At 46.8% G+C, this 16,548-nt stretch overlaps 1 protein-coding gene across 5 annotated transcripts in view; it reads left to right on the top strand.

The window, feature by feature from the left end:
- Positions 1-16,548, top strand: part of DGLUCY (D-glutamate cyclase) — a 157,911-nt gene that overhangs the window by 40,832 nt on the left and 100,531 nt on the right. For 2 of the 5 annotated variants that reach the window (XM_030804016.1, XM_030804013.1), the window contains exon 1: positions 7,730-8,000. The exons of 1 other annotated variant lie outside the window; for it this stretch is intronic. The gene's annotated coding sequence lies outside the window, so the exon portion shown is untranslated. Of the gene's footprint in view, positions 1-7,729; positions 8,001-8,078; positions 8,221-16,548 lie in introns of those variants that run through there. 2 more of the 5 variants (XM_030804014.1, XM_030804017.1) reach the window with 2 other exon arrangements.

Below are 16,548 nucleotides of genomic sequence, written 5' to 3'. Positions count from 1 at the left end.
AGGTCAGGAGATCGAGACCACGGTGAAACCCTGTCTCTACTAAAAATACAAAAAATTAGCCGGGCGTGGTGGCGGGCGCCTGTAGTCCCAGCTACTTGGAGAGGCTGAGGCAGGAGAATGGCGTGAACCCAGGAGGCGGAGCTTGCAGTGAGCCGAGATCGCGCCACTGCACTCCAGCCTGGGCGACAGAGCGAGACTCCGTCTCAAAAAAAAAAAAAAAAAAAAAACTAACTTTGGCCAGGCACAGTAGCTCATGCCTATAATCTCAGCCCTTTGGGAGGCCGAGGCGGGCAGATCATCTGAGGTCAGAAGTTTGAGACCAGCCTGGCTAACATAGTGAAACCCCGTCTCTACTAAAAATACAGAAATTAGCCAGGCATGGTGATTGATGTGCACCTGTAATCCCAGCTACTCGGGAGGCTGAGGCATGAGAATCCCTTGAACCTGGGAAGTGGAGGTTGCAGTGAGCCCAGATTGCGCCACTGCACTCCAGCCTGGGCAACAAAGCGAGACTCTGTCTCAAAAAAAAAAAAAAACCTCACTTATGAATATATTGAAGGTGAAATTTCAAAACAGTGGAGATCATCAACACATTAAGTTCTGTTTCAGGTTAATAGATTTTTGTCCAGGCTGTAATGAAGTGTCTGCTTCCCTCTCTGTTTAGTAAAGGAAAATCTTGATTCACCCAGATAAAAGTTGAAGAGAAACTATTTTTTGACAGCTTTATTGAGATATAATCCACATGCCGTACAATTCACCCATTTAAAGTTTTGGTTTTTAAACAGTTACAATTTGCAGTTGCTTATCTGAGTGAATCAAGATTCTCTTGAGTCTGTGCAAAGAAAAATGCAAATTTAGAGTGAAATGAGGATGCTAGGAGATGGTGCCTGATGTCCACAAGTGTCCATAGCATCAATTTTCAAATGTTTATGTACAAGCGAGCTAAAACATTTCATTTGGCTGCCTTTCCAAGTAATCATATACATTTGAACATATAATGTTCTTATATGTTCTCATGTCTTATTTCATACTAACTAAAAACCCTTCATTTGGCTAGGTGTGGTGGCTCACACCTGTAATCCCAGCACTTTGGCAAGCTGAGGCGGGTGGATCATCTGAGGTCAGGAGTTCGAGACCAGCCTGGCCAACATGGTGAAACCCCGTCTCTACTAAAAATACAAAAATTAGCCGGGGTGGGGGCTCACACCTGTAATCACAGCTACTTGGGAGGCTAAGTCAGGAGAATTGCTTGAACCCAGGAGGCAGAGGTTGCAGTGAGCTGAGATCGCGCCACTGCACTCCAGCCTGGGCAACAGAGCGAGATTCCATCTCAAAAAAAATAAAAAAATAAAAACCCTTCATTTATCTGCTTGATATATTGAGATTACAGCTAAGAGTGAGTATGAAGAGATTCTGTTTGACACGTGTTTACTGACTCTGTGCCATGTGTCAGGCTCTGTTGGAGGCTCTGGAACTTAGCCATGAACAGGCAGACATGAAGACCTGCTCTTGTGAAGCTTAGATTCCAGCGCAGGGAGATGGAGAATAGCTAGAGAGAAAACAATGGAATGGTATATCAGATGGTGATAAGTGCTGCGAAAACTAAAGCAGGTCCAGAGGGATGAGGAGCTGGCGGGGGTGGGAGACACGAGACAGGGAGCTACTTTATGGAGGGTGCCAGGCCAGGCCTCACTGAGGATGCGGCCTTGGAGCAAAGATGTAAAAGAGATCAGGGAGTGAGCTTTGTGCTTGCCAGGTGCTGCTGCCAAGGAAGCCTGAAGCCCTTGAAAGGCAATAAGAATGAGAGGAGCTCAGAGAAGCGAGAGCAAAGGGAAGGGTTTGTGACGCAGATGAGAGCAGGAAGAGAAAAAGGCTCTGGTGAGCAGAGGAGCGGGGCTGGTCTTCTGTGGGGTGCCGGGGAGAAGGCAGTAGGAGCAAATGTGTGCAGGTGGAAGTGTCTTTGTGGTTCTGGAAAGAAGGAGTCGATTGGCTGATTAGCTCAGTGAGGAAGCAATAGGGCCAGGTGGGAGTCGAGCGTACAAGTGTAGGGTCAGTCCCTGTCCTCGTTTAAAATTTTGGTATTGTGTTCATCGTGGAATTTTTGTGTTAACTTTGATTTTAAAAAAATTAGCACTCATATTGGTTACTGAGTTGTTTGGTGCTCCCTTAAACTTTGCACTAGTTTCACCCTAGTTTCAGCCCTTGGAGCAGAGTCTGTGTTGATAAGTTCATAGTCCCCAGAGGAGGGCCGTCTAAGTCTTTAGACTTGACTCTGTGGTCACTGGAAAGGCCCTTGAAGAATCTGTGTGTGTGTGTGTGTGTGTGTGTGACAGAGTTTTGCTCTGTCGCCCAGGCTGGAGTGCAGTGGCATGATCTTGGCTCACTGCAACTTCACCTCTCAGGTTCAACGGATCCTCCTGCCTCAGCCTCCCTAGTAGTTGGGACTACAAGCGGGTGCCACCATGCCCAGCTAATTTTTGTATTTTCAGTAGAGATGAGGTTTCACCATGTTGGCCAGGCTGGTCTTTAACTCCTGACCTCAGGGGATCTACCCACCTCGGCTTCCCAAAGTGCTGGGATTACAGGCATGAGCCACCGTTCCCAGCCCCTTGAAGGATCTTGAGCAAATAAATGATGTAACCAAAATATTGGGGACGATTGGTCTAGAAGCAGTGTGGAGGATGAGGAAAGGGACCAGAGAGCAAGGACCTGTCAGTAAATGGATTGTGATGCCCCAGGCCCACGGTATAGGAACAGGAGGTGTGGGAAGGAAAGCTGGCTGCTCCTTGCCTTTCATGGGTCTTTGCCTGTCTCTAAACCACCCCTAGAATTCATCATTTCCCAAACAACTGAAAAGACACAATGAATGCCGGCCTCATGCCTCTTTCTGTTTTTATTATGACTGATTTGTGCAAAACAGGAAGTGCTGCCGTGACAATGGTATTATTTGTGGCTGAGAAATATACTTTTGAAAACTCTGCAAACCCTGGAACCCTTGCACTGAAGCCTAGTTGTGCTTCTGGAGTCTCCCTGTTGGGTGGGCTCCATTCCAACAGGGGCCATGACTTTCCTCTGCTCCAACAGCAGCGTGGACTCAAGAGCCGCTGTGTTCCTAGGACTGGGGACAAGTTGCTTCACATTTCAAGAAAGGTAGTGAGGGCCTGGCACTGTCGAGGAGAGTGGCTGGCTGGGTGCCACCAGGCACCATGAAGACAGTATGATTTATGAGGAGGTCACAGGAAACCCTCCCTGCCCCAGGCTTTGGTCCTAGATCAACATTTTCATCAGCGGTAGTTAGTGGCTGCAGGCTGCAGGGAACACAGCGGTAATTCCCTGAGGCAGAAGTGGGTCAGAACATATGGTGGTTGGGTTCTGATGAGGTTCCTCTTCCTGGCTCCCAGATGGCCACCTTATCACTGTGTGCTCACAGGGCAGAGAAGGAGAGAAAGGAAGCTCTCTGGGGTCTCTAAAGGTACTGATCCCATCAGACCAGGGCCTCACGCTCATGAGCTCATGTAACCCTAACTACCTCCCAAAAGCCCATCTCCAGAACCCATCACATTGTGGGTTAGAGCTTCAACACAGGAATTTGGAGGGGATATAAACATTCAGTCCATAATATTCCCCATTGTCAGAGCCGACCATGATCTGGAGGCTTCATATCTAATTCAGGTTGAGGAACCTCTGGGAAAAACATCCTGAGTTCCTGTTTCTATCGGCTCACTGAATCCCTTCAATTGCCTTCTCTTTTTGAACTTTTAAATAGCTACGATTACTTGGCATACAATAGTTACCTAGGTTTAATTTCTTTTTTTTTTTTCCCCTGGAGGGGGCCTCATTTTAGCTAAGCAACTGCAAACAATAGCTTGATTATACTTCTACATTCTTTTGACACAAGCAATTGCTTCCCTTCCCAAGTACACTGTGACACCAGCTGAATATTATAATATTTCTCTTCCTGAGCAATTTTGCCTGGATCTCACCCACTGAAAAAACCAACTGTAAATATTAATATTTGGCATTCTTTGCACCTCTGGCCATACACACAGTTTAACCTTCTGAGGCTCTGCATCTCATCTTTAAGCCTTAAGAGAAAATGGAAAAGGAAAAGCTAGGGCTTGGTTTCAGGGAATCCTCCGAGCTCTGCTTGGTTTTTCTTTCTTTCTTGCTTTTTCTTTTTTTTTTGGAGACAGTCTCACTCTGTCACCCAGGCTCGAGTGCAGTGGCACAATCTCAGTTCACTGCAACCTCCGCCTCCAGGGTTCAAGAGATTCTCATGCCTCAGCCTCCCTAGTAGCTGGGACTACAGGCGCCTGCCACCATGCCCGGATTATTTTTGTATTTTTAGTAGAGACGAGGGTTCTCCATGTTGGCCAGGCTGGTCTCAAACTCCTGATCTGACCTCAAGCGATCTGCCTGCCTCAACCTCCCAAAGTTTTGAGATTACAGGTGTGAGCCACTGTGCCTGGCCAATAGTTTGGGTTTCTAATCAAATTTTTTCATTGTAGTAAAATATGCATAACATAAAATTCAATGATTTTTAAGTGTAAAATTTGGTGGCATTAAGTACATTCACAATGGTATGCCACCATCATCACTATCCATCTCCAGAACTTCTTCATTTCGAACAGAAACTCTGTAGCCGTTAAACAGTAACTCCTTGTTCTCCTTATGCCAGCCCTTGGTAACTGCTGTTCTACTTTTGTCTCTATGAATTTGCCTAACTCCAGGTACTTCATGTAAGTGAGATCGTACAATATTTTTTTGTGTGTCTGGCTGATTTCAACTTGGCTTAACGTTTTTGTCTCAGTCTGTTAAGGCTGCTAGAACAAAATACCATTAATAGGGTGGCTTGTAAACAACAGAAATTTATTTCTCACTGTTCTGGAGATTGAGAAGTCCAGGATCAAGGTGCTAGTAGATAATATGTTTGGCGAGGGCTCATTTTCTTTTTATTTTTTGTGTGTGTGTGTGTGTGTGTGTGTGTGTGTATGTGTGTGTGTGTGTATTTTTTTTTTTTTTTTTTTTTGAGACGGAGTCTCACTCCGTGACCAGGCTGGAGTGCAGTGGCACCATCTCGGCTCACTGCAAACTCTGCCTTGTGGGTTCAAGCAATTTTCCTGCCTCATCCTCCCAAGTAGCTGGGATTACAAGCGCACACTACCACGCCCAGCTAATTTTTGTATTTTTAGTAGAGACGGGGTTTCACCATGTTGGCCAGGATGGTCTCAGTCTCCTGACCTTGTGATCCACCCACCTTGGCCTCCCAAAGTGCTGGGATTACAGGCGTGAGTCACTGCGCCCAGCCTTTATTTATATTTTTAAAAACTTACTAGGCTATCACTCTCAGATCTTAGCGAGGGCCTACTTTCTGATTCATAGATGGTGCCTTCTGGCTGTGTCCTCACAAGGTGGAAGAAACAAAGCAGTTCTTTGGGGCCTCAATGCCATCATTAGGGCTCAACATATAAATGTCAACGTATGAATTTTGGAGGAATACAAACATTCAGACCATACAGCCTTCGAGTTTCATCCATGTTGTAGCATGTATAGGAATTTCATTCCTTTTTGTGGCTGAATTGTATTCCACTGTATGTATGTATCACATGTTGTTTACCTACTCATCTGTTGATAGACACAAGTTGTTTCCACCTTTTGGCTCTTGTCTAATAAAGCTTAACATGGCCTGGCATGGTGGCTCACACCTGTAATCCCAGCACTTTGGGAGGCTGAAGCAGGTGGATCACTGAGGTCGGGAGTTCGAGACCAGCCTGACCAACACGGAGAAACCCCGTCTCTACTAAAAAAAAAAAAAAAAAAAAATTACAAAATTAGCTGAGTGTGGTGGCACATGCCTGTAATCTCAGCTACTCGGGAGGCTGAGGCAGGAGAATCATTTGAACCCAGGAGGCGAAGGTTGCAGTGAGCCAACATCACACCATTGCACTCCAGCCTGGGCAACAAGAGCGAAACTCTGTCTCAAAAAAAAAAAGTTTAACCTAACAGATGGGATCTCTCTCCTTTGCGAGCCTGGCCTCAGTTTAACAACTACCTTTTGATCAATTCTATTTCATTCTCTGGAAACATGACACCATGACACCAAACAGAGCAACTTAGCAGGGCTCTGCAGGAAAGCTGGGGCTGGAGAACACACATGATGGGTAGCTGTGGTCATTATGGACCTTCGCAGAGCGATGCCTGAGGGTCCAGCAGGTCAGAGATGGCACCCTGGGTGGGTGAGGCTGCATGACATGGGGTTTTTGATTCTATAATAAAAGAGATCTTTCACTTTTCACTTTAACCTGTTCATTTATTCATTCATTCACTCACTCACTCCAACATTATTGAACACTTCCAAAAAAAAAAAAAAAGAACAAGATGCATGATAACAAAAGAGAAAAAGAAGCAAAAACAAAAAACCAAAACCAAAATAAACGAATTAAAAAAAAATAGGCCAGGAGCGGTGGCTCACGCCTGTAATCCCAGTACTTTGGGAGGCCGAGGTGGGCGGATCACAAGGTCAGGAGATCGAGACCATCCTGGCTAACATGGTGAAACCCCGTTTCTACTAAAAATACAAAAAATTAGCCGGATGTGGTGGCACTCAGGAGGCTGAGGCAGAATGGCGTGAACCCAGGAGGCGGAGATTGCAGTGAGCCAAGATCGCACCACTGCTCCCAGCCTGGACAACAGAGTGAGACTCCATCTAGGGAAAAAAAAAAAAAAAAGGCTGGGGGTGATGGCTCATGCCTGTAATCCCAGCACTTTGGGAGGCTGAGGCAGGCGGATCACAAGGGCAGGGGTTCGAGACCAGCCCAGCCAGAATGGTGAAACCCCGTATCTACTAAAAATACAAAAATTAGCTGGGCGTGGTGGCGCACACCTGTAGTCCCAGCTACTGGGGAGGCTGAGGCAGAAGAATCGCTTGAACCTGGGAGTCAGAGGTTGCAGTGAACAGAGATTGCGCCACTGCACTCCAGCCTGGGTGACAGAGCAAGACTCTGTCTCAAAATAACAACAGCAAAAGTTATACATGAATTTTCAACTGCATGAGGTTTGGTGCTCCACGTTGTCCAAGGGTCAATTGTACGGGGTCCAAAGGTAAGTCCTGATGGCTTTGCAGCAGGGGAAAAACAGATCAGGAGAAAATCATGGTCATAGTCACCATCTTTTGAGCACTTTCTAAGTGCTGATACTGTTCTAGTGCGTAATGCTTATTATCTCAGTCGATCGTCAGAGCAGCCAAGCAAGATAAGTGAGGAGGAAACAGGCCTAGAAACTTACCAAGACCTCTAAATGTGGGTGGCAGAATGCAGATCCAAGCTCAAAACATCACCCTTGCTATTCACAGCGTGTCCCACGGACCAGCAGCTGCATCTTGTGGGAGCTTTTTAGAAATGCAGAATCTCTGCCTGACTCCAGATCTTCTGGATCAAGCCTGCACTTTCACAGGATCCCCTAGTGATCCCAGTGCACACTGAAGTTTGAACAGCACAGATGGCGATTCGCCAGATCGGCTGCACATTGGAATCACTTGAGGGATTTCAAAAATCCTTAGTGCCCAGGCCATACACCCCTAGATCAATTACATCTGCATTTCTGGGGCTGTCACCCAGGCATCAGGATTTTTCAAAATTACCCCTCCGTTGAGCCGGGGAGAGCAGGTTAACTGTTGCAGGGAGAACTGGGCTTGCAGGGTCCAGCCAGCTGCCAGCAGCTCTGCAGCTTTAAGAACTGGGGCGGGCTGGCTGCCGAGGAGACCACGCTGCTGCACGGGCCACGTGAGCTCAGGCTGTGGGAGCGGATGGAGCTGCCACAGTCAGCGCTTGGGGCTGGCCCCAGCTTGTAGACCGGAGCCCTGCAGAACAACCCCCCATGGCGCGGGCGAGCAGAAGAAAGGGGGCCTTTATGCCCTTTTGAGGGAAGCACACATTCTGCAAGGCCATGGAAACAAAGAGAAGAACTGTTTGTAGCCCTCGTCCAGACGCCCCAAACAAACAGTAAGTCAGAAGGGAACAGAGCAGAGCACAGTCCCTCCCTCCGCCCCAGGCACCATCCACCTTGCCCCGCCCCACCTAAGGAGCCCAAGGCAGGGCAAAACCAGTGAGCAAAGCAGAAAATTCCCTGAAATTCTCCACTGAGGCCCAACTATTCCTCTCCTTGAAAAGTCAAGGCTTGGCTCAAGCCAGATAGCACCTGAGGACGGACATAACACATCAGGTATTGGTAGTGTTTCTCCTCTGTTCTCTCTCCTGCAAGGCCCTTTCAGTCCTTGTCACTGCCCTTGAGAACTCCCAGGTCACGCGAAGGCAAAGAAAGTAAAACTGAAACTGCCTTTGAGCCACAGGCTTGCTGGGGATGAGGTGACAAGGCTAATCGAGGTGGCAGTTGGGGAAGGGGTTCTGGGCTGCCGCAGGCACACTGGCCAGAGCTTTGTGGATACCTGCAGGGCCCAAAGGTCCCTCCCTGTTTTGAGGAGTGAATGATGGCTGTGATGTGGCGCCAGGCTGATCACCCCCGCATTGGCTGGAGGCAGAATTCTGTAAATCCTCACCAAGTCTTTCTCCAGGCCACTGGTTAGCTCATCTCAGCCTCCTCTGGGAGCATCAACACCAACATGGCACAGGGGACTGCAGTGGTGTGCTTTGGACCTGTGTACCCACCCAAGGCTAAAGGCAGAGCCAAGTGACTTTGTGGGGGTCTCTTCTCTAGGATTATCTGTACTTCCCCTCTGTCCTCTTTTACTACGGGAGATCGAGCTAGCTATAACCCACCTTCCTTCATGAGAACCACACTAAATTGCAGAAATTATCCCAGTGCTGGAGGAGGGCAGCAGGTTGAGATTATGTTGGCAGGAAGAATGTTGGCATTGATTGGCACGCAGGGGAGGAGAGCTGCTTTGTGCTTTAAAGGTAACTGAGTATGAGCTAAAAAGAAGGAAAGGAGAGGCTGAAAGTAGGAAGAAGGAAAGCTGGCTTCGCTGGAGGGGTAGAGTGAAGCTGAGGAAGCAGGAAGGGGAAGGAGGTGATGGGTGGGAAGGGCAGGGCAGGGTGGAGTTAACTGAAAGAAGGCCAAACTGTGGCTTGTACATAATTATGAGGAAGCACCTTTTTTTTTCCCCTTCATTTTGAGACAGAGTCTCGCTGTGTTCTCGCTGTGTCACCCAGGCTGGAGTGCAGTGGTGTAATCTCAGCTCACTGCAACCTCCGTCTCCTGGGTTCAAGCTATTCTCCTGCCTCAGCCTCCCAAGTAGCAAGGACTACAGGCACGTGCCACCAGGTCTAGCTAATTTTTGTAGTTTTAGCAGAGACAGGGTTTTGCCGTGTTGCCAGGCTGAGCTCAAGCCATCCACCTGGCCTGGCCTCCCAAAGTGCTGGGATTATAGGCGTGAGCCACCACACCTGGCCAGGAAGCATCTTAAAAGAGTCAGATGTCACTTCCAGCTGAGGGCTGGATCCCAGGAGGCCAATTGGTGGGCCCCTGACATGTTTTATTTGTAAGCATGAAGACTCTTGGAAATTTGGGAAATTTCACGCGTTGTGAAAGAATGGGCTCACATTTCCGCAGGGCGGCTGGCGCTGGAGCTGCTCTTTGCCCAAGTCCCCACCTCTCCTGCACAATGAGCTTTGCATTCCTTGACCCACCCCAAAACGTCTGTACCTGCGTGGTTCCTGTGGGCAATGCAGATTGCTGCTCCTCCTGGTTTGATAATAATGATTCTCATCCAAGTGCACAGGTATATGCTCTTTCTATTAATTTCAATTAATATCTCCCTTTTTCAGTGGAGCATGACAGATGCACAAAACTAACCCTCTCCTTGACAGATTTCTCAGCCTTTCCAGGCGATCTGCCAAGTTGCTAGAGGGTATTTGCATTTAAAAAAAGTTTATTTTCTTATTTTGGGTTTTAGGATTTTCCAACCTGCCTTAAGGCAATATTTCATTTACGCCACATGTTACAGCTTTCAAAGCATTTCTTAAACAGACTTGAATTTGTTTTATCCTTCCAGAAGCTGCATGAAGTCTGTAATTTGGATCTCCTCATGCTGTCTTGGAGGAAACAGAATTGTAGAGAAACTAAATGACTGCCCTTGGTCCTTCAGTAATGTCGAGGTTCACATTCAGGCACAGCTCTCTGGAAGACCAAGCTGTGTCTTTTTGACTGTGTGGAATTGTAAAAAGTTATGCTTTGAAAAGCATAGTGACTGAAAGTATGATCTCAATCCAGAATACTTCTGTTACCAAAAAGGGGACCTAAACCAGACCCCAAGAGGGTTCTTGGACCTTGTACAAGAAGAAACTAGGGGCAAGTTCATAGTAAAGTGGAAGTGAAAGCAAGTTTATTAAGAAAGTAAAGGAATAGGCTGGGCATAGTGGCTCATGCCTGTAATCCCAGCACTTTGGGAGGCCAAGGCAGACAGATCACAAGGTTAGGAGATCAAGACCATCCTGGCCAACATAGTGAAACACCGTCTCTACTAAAAATACAAAAATTAGCTGGGTGTGGTGGTATGCGCCTGTAATCCCAGCTACTTGGGAGGCTGAGGCAGGAGAATCGTTTGAACCCGGGAGGCCAAGGTTGCAGTGAGCCGAAATCGCCCCACTGCACTCCAGCCTGGGGACAGAGCGAGACTCTGCCTCAAAAAAAAAAACACTACTCCATAGGTAGAGGAGTGGCATGGGCTGCTCGACTGAGTATACTTATGGTTATTTATTGATTATATGCTAAACAAGGGATGGATTATTCATCAGTGTTCCAGGAAAGGGGTGGGCAATTCCTGGAACTGAGGGTTTCTCCCCTCTTTACACAATATAGGGTAATTTCCAGACATTGCCATGGCATTTGTAAACTGTCGTGGTGCTGGTGGGAGTGTCTTTTGCATGATAATACATTATGGTTAGTGTATAATAAGCAGCGAGGACGACCAGAGGTCACTTTCATTGCTATCTTGGTTTTGGCTGGTTTCTTTACCACAAAGTGTTTTATCAGCAGGGTCTTTGTGACCTGTATCTTGTGCCTACCTCCTATCTCATCCTGTGACTAGGAATGCCTAAGTTCCTGGGAATGCAGCCCAGTAAGTCTCAGCCTTCTTTTACCCAGCCCCTATTCAAGATGGAGTGGCTCTGGTTCGAAAGCCTCTGACACTTGGGCTTGACTGCTGGTTTGGCCACTCAATACCTATGATTCTTTAGGCAAAGTACTGAATCTTCCTGCGCTTCCTTTTCTGTAAAATAAGGATAACAGCCCTCATCTAGGGAGTGTTGTATGGATTAAATGACATAGTACATGAAAAGTGTTTAGAACAATGCCTGGCACAGAGTAAGCTTTTGTTGACACACACACACACGCACACACACACACACACACACACAAAAGCCAAACTCCATAAAATATATGAAGAGACTTATTCTGAGGCAAACATGAGGACCCTGGAGGTCCTGAGAACATGTGCCTAAGATGGTTGGGATACAGCTTGGTTTTATGCAGTTTAGGAAGACATAGATATCAACCAATACATGTGAGGTACACATTGGTTTGATTGATTCAGTCCAGAATTGAGGTGTTCAGGTCATAGGTAGATTCAAAGATTTCCCAATTGGTAATTAGTTAAATCGGTTAAGCTTTGCCTAAAGTTGATGTTAGCAGGAAGAAATGCTTGGATTTAAGATGAAAGGGGTTGTGGAAGCCAAGGGCCAAGGTTCTTGTTATGTAGATGAAGCTTCCAGGTAGCAGGCTTCAGAGAGAATGGATGGTAAATTCTCCCCCGACCCTTTTTTTTTTTTTTTTTAGATGGAGTCTCACTCCGTTGCCCAGGCTGGAGTACGGTGGGATGATCTCAGTTCACTGCACCCTCCACCTCCTGGGTTCAAGCGATTCACCTCCTTCAGCTTCCTGAGTAGCTGGGATTACAGGCACCACCCCCACACCACGCCTGGCTAATTTTTGTATTTTTAGATTTTTAGTAGAGACAGGGTTTCACCATGTTGGCCACACTGGTCTCGAACTCCTGACCTCAAGTGATCCACCTGCCTCGGCCTCTTGAAGTGCTGGGATTACAGGTAAATCTCTCTTATCAGGCCTTAAAAGGTGCCAGACTCTTCATTACTCTCTTAAGGGTGGGAGGACCTGGAAGGGGAAAGAGCTAGTTAATAGATGCTTTACAGATGCAAAAAGCAGTTTCAAAATATGGTGAAGAAACATATTTGGGGAGGCCGGGCACGGTGGCTCACGCCTGTAATCCCAGCACTTTGGGAGGCCGAGACGGGCGGATCACGAGGTCAGGAGATCAAGACCATTCTGGCTAACACGGTGAAACCCCGTCTCTACTAAAAATACAAAAAAAAAATAGCCAGGACTAGTGGTGGGCGCCTATAGTCCCAGCTACTCGGGAGGCTGAGGCAGGAGAATGGCATGAACCCAGAAGGCGGAGCTTGCAGTGAGCCAAGATCGCGCCACTGCACTCCAGCCTGGGCCACTGAGCGAGACTCCGTCTCAAAAAAACAAAAGAAAAGAAACATTTGGGGGTAAGATATTTTGATTTCCTTCTTTATCTGTCATTTGATAGAGTCACGTTGGAATTTGGTATCTTATGGCTACAAAGAGTCTCTTTTGTCTGTCTTAAGATCTCTGTTTTAATGTTAATGCTGGTCAGTTGTATCTAAACTCCCAAGTGGAGGGGGTATAATGAGGCATGTTTAGCCATTCCCCTCCCATCATGGCCTGGACTAGTTTTTCAGGTTTCTTTGGAATGCTGTTGGCTGAAAGGGGGTCCATTCAATTGGTTGAAGGGCTTAGAATTTTACTTTTGGTTTATACTTTCAAGAAATATTCCTATCAGTGGGGCCACGCACGGTGGCTCATGCCTGTAATCCCAGCACTTTGTAAGGCCAAGGCAGGAGGATTGCTTGAGCTCAGGAGTTCGAAACCAGCCTGGGCAACATAGTGAGACCCTAAAAAGTCTACCTAAAAAGTTAAAAAAAATTTTTTTTAATTATACTACTACTACTAAAATTATTATTATCTGTGCCTTTGGGAGATACTCTGTATTAGTTAGGGTACAGGCTAAATTGTAAAAAAGATCCCAGAGTACATTTGCTCAAAAAGGGTAGAAGATTTTTCCTCTTTCACATAATAGCTAAGAGGTAAATGGTCAGTTCGGGACAGGCAAACAACTCTGCCCCACAGGGTCATTCAGGAACCCAGCTTCTTCCATCTTGTTGCTCCCTTTTCTGCATAGTCAAAACTGACTCAACATCACCTTCACCTTCTGTTCCTGTCTGTAGTGGGAAGAGGGGAGGAATTAGAGGGCAAACAGCTCCCTTCTAAATGATATACCTCAGAGTTGTACATGTCCTTTCACTCATATTCCCTGACCCACTCTGCTTCCCTGACCAGACTTCCCAGGCTTTTCTACCTTGATCTGACCTTGTCTTTCTGGACCTTTGCTACTACTGTGCTCCCATACCTGAAGACTCTTTCTCACTGCAGTGCTCCTCTTTCTAAGTTCCCACCCTACTTTGCTGGACATTTTTTTCCATTTCCTTCAAAGAGACCTCCTGTTCCACTAACTCCTTAAATATCCCCTGGGTCTCTGTGTTCCACCCACGGCCCTTCTTGCCTTCTGCCCTCTCCCTCGGTGTGATGGCTTAATGTTGAGTGTCAACTGGATTGGACTGAAGGATGTAAAGTCTTGTTCCTGTGAGGGTGTTACCAAAAGGAGATTAACATTTGAGTCAGTGAACTGGGAGAGGCAGACCCGCCCTCAATCTGGGTGGGCACCATCTAATCAGCTGCCAGGTCATCTGGGATAAAAGCAGGCAGAGGAACATGGAAGGGCTAGACTGGCCGAGTCTTTCAGTCTTCATCTTTCTCCCGTGCTGGATGCTTCCTGCCCTCAAACATCCGACTCCAAGTTCTTCAGCTTTGGACTCTTGGACTTACACCAGTGGTTTGCCAGGGGCTCTCGGGGCTTTGGCCTGAGACAGAAGGCTGCATTGTTGGCTTCCCTACTTTTGACGTTTTGGGACTTGGACTGGCTTCCCTGCTCCTCGGCTTGCAGACGGCCTGTTGTGGGAATTCACCTTGTGATGGTGTGACTCAATACTCCTTAATAAACTCCCCTTCATATGTTAGTCCTGTCCCATCTAGAGAACGCTCACTAATACACTTAGTGTCCTCAGCCACGCAGAAGCTGATGACTCGCAGCTCTCCCTCCTCCAGGCAGGTGTCCTTCCTGACTTCTGGTGCTGAATGTCCACCCTGTCATGGACCTCTGCCTGGGGCTGTCTCACAGGCTCCTCCTACTTAGCATTCTAAAACCAAATTCCTCATGAGTCTCTTCTTGTATTTATTTTCATGAATGTCACAGTTAGCTAGTTGCCCATCCCAGGAAAAAGAAATCTGATAATTATTATTATTATTTTTTTTTTTGAGATGGAGTTTCACTCTTGTCACCCAGGCTGGAGTGCAATGACGCCATCTCAGCTCACTGCAACCTGCAACCTCCACCTCCTGGGTCCAAGCCATTCTCCTGCCTCAGCCTCCTGAGTAGCAGGGATTACAGGCACCCACCACCGTGCCTGGCTAATATTTGTATTTTTAGTAGAGACAGCATTTCACCATGTTGGCCAGGCTGGTCTTGAACTCTGTCCTCAGGTGAGCCACCTGCCTCAGCCTCCCAAAGTGCTAGGATTACAGGCATGAACCACCCCGCCCGGCCCTGATAATTATTTGTGATTCCTTTCTTTCGTTGCACCTTTTTCACACATTCAATCAGGTATCAGGTTCTGGTGAGTCTACCTCTTCCAGTTCCTCAAATCAGCCCTTCCTCTCATTCTCTCACTTTGGGGAAAGCCTTGATTGCTTCTCAAATAGCTACGACAAAGGGTCTCTGAGGGATGTTCTTCACATTCATCCTCCACCAAGTGCTGCCTGCTCAGGGGATCCTCCCACCCTTAGTGCTCTTGGGCCTCTTAGATGAAGCTCATAACTCCTTCACGTTATTCACATGCTCCTTCCCAAGCATCTCCTTGTCTATCTTCCCAGCCCCTCTCCCTCTTTACCCCAGTGTGCCAACCACTCACACTTTCACCTACAGAGACTTCTTCAACCTTTCTCCTAGTGCTGATTTCCAGCTGTCTGTCGAAGCTCATGCAATGCCTCCCAGACCATACCTGCCTGACGCTGTCAACACAGTTTTCCTTGCCTCTTCCTCATTAGCAGCTCCAGTGCTTAAGCACATTGCCCGACACACAGAAAGTGCTCTCTAAATGGCAAAAGAGTGAACTGCATGGCTCTTTCCATGTCCTACTCCACCTCCAATCGTGCCACCTGTTCTGTACCCAAGCTTCTGAGAAGACCCTCCTCTCCTGTGGGGATGTCTGTAACTCTTTCTTCAATAAATAATATTTTTGGCTGGGCGCAGTGGCTCATGCCTGTAATCTCAGCATGTTGGGAGGCCGAGGTGGTTGGATCACCTGAGGTCAGGAGTTCGAGACCAGCCTAGCCAACATGGCGAAACCCCATCTCTACTAAAAATACAAAAATAGCCAGACGTGGTGGCGATTGCACCACTGCACTCCAGCCTGGGTGACAGAGTGAGACTCCATCTCGAAAATAATAATAATAATAATTTCAAGAACAAACTCAACTAATGTCTTTAGTGAAGCTTTCTCCTACTTCCCCAGCCAGATTTTCATTATCTATTTATTCATCAAGTATTTTTTAAATGTCTATAGTGTGCCAGGCACTGTTCAGGATACTGAGGATAGAGCAGGGGAAAAAAAATGACAAAAACCCCTACCCTTAAGAGCTTCGCAGGATAGCGTGGGGAATTAGAAATAAGCATCTGTCTCTTCTCTGGTCTTTATGCACCTCACAGGCACTGGCCATGTCTGCTCATCTGTTTATTCCCATCATCTAACAGAGTGCCCAACACATTTGCTTGATGAATACGTTTTGAGCACTGGGAGATTATCACAGAAGAGCTAAGAAGTGATAACAGTTGTATTTAGTGGAGAACAGTATTCACAACCTGTTGTCTAGATTGCCTTGAAATCAGGCTTTGTATGATAGCTTTCGTTTTTTTTATTTCTTAGAAAAAACTGTTAACCTATTTAGAGTAATTTTATTAAGGAGTCTTTTTTTTTTTTTTTGAGACAGGGTCTCGCCCTGTTCCCCAGGCTGGAGTGCAGTGGTTCAACAACCACAGCTCACTTCAGCCTTGACCTCCTGGGCTCCCACCTCAGCCTCCTGAGTAGCTGGGAACACACGTACGTGCCACCCTGGCCAGCTAATTGTTTTATTTTTTGTAGAGATGGGGTTCCACTGTGTTGCACAGGCTGGTCTCAAACTTCTGGGCTCAGTCAGTCCTCCCGCCTTGGCCTCCAAAAGTGTTGGGATTACAGGCATGAGCCATTGCACCTTTAAAAGAAAAAAAGAAAGATATTTTTTCTTTTAAATTAAAAAGTATGACATCGCATAACACTGTGAGTGTATTTAATGTTACTGAATTGTACACTTTAAAATGATTAAGATGGTCAATGTTAT

Source organism: Nomascus leucogenys, chromosome 22a, assembly GCF_006542625.1.
Source record: "Nomascus leucogenys isolate Asia chromosome 22a, Asia_NLE_v1, whole genome shotgun sequence".
Taxonomy (NCBI): Eukaryota; Metazoa; Chordata; class Mammalia; order Primates; family Hylobatidae; genus Nomascus; species Nomascus leucogenys.
The sequence above is the reverse complement of the archived record's forward strand: the minus strand, read 5'-3'. Positions and strand labels throughout refer to the sequence as shown.